The sequence below is a fragment of the Penaeus monodon genome, chromosome 28 (genome assembly GCF_015228065.2).
Source record: "Penaeus monodon isolate SGIC_2016 chromosome 28, NSTDA_Pmon_1, whole genome shotgun sequence".
In the NCBI taxonomy this organism is placed as follows: Eukaryota; Metazoa; Arthropoda; class Malacostraca; order Decapoda; family Penaeidae; genus Penaeus; species Penaeus monodon.
Window position 1 is genome coordinate 1108742 of NC_051413.1, and position 664 is coordinate 1109405.

Here is a 664-nt window from a genome sequence, read left to right on the forward strand (position 1 = left end):
TTACGCTCCCGTCTCTTGCATCTCGAACGCCCTTGATGTGTGACGTTGTTCCCGGTCGATGCCATTGTCCTTCTGAACAAAGGGCTTCGAGACGTGTCGTATTTCACACGGCAGAGACGAAACGCGAGGCCTCAGGACATTGTATTGGAAGCTCTGTGATACGTATTTATAATTCAGCTTTTTGCCTGCTCCTTTAAAGTTTTTAATGCTTCTTTGCTGGAAGATGATTGACTTTATTTTATTTTATCATTAAGGATGAATTTGGGATGACGGTAAGCGAGAATAAAGATGTTTATTCGAAGGGTTAAAAAATAAACATACACAGTTCGAAAAATGCGAATCTAACCCTTCATTAACTTGTATATCCCATGTTAATTTAAAAAAAAAAGTCAAAAACATATAAAATGTTGAAATTTATCGAATACACATCCATACTTCAAAGGTTTCCTGGGATCGCCCGGTATAACAGGATCCAATACACCGCGTCGGGTTGCGATTCCCTCAACCCGAACCGGATTCCAATTATTTCCTGCTCTGTGATCAGCGGTTCGGGTTAGGGAGGTCGGCCACACCTAAGACCGGAAGTCGGGGGTTCAGTGAAAGCGAGACAGAGGGACAAATGCTCACCAGGTGCTCAGCGTCGCCCTTCAAAGCTGTTCGAGAC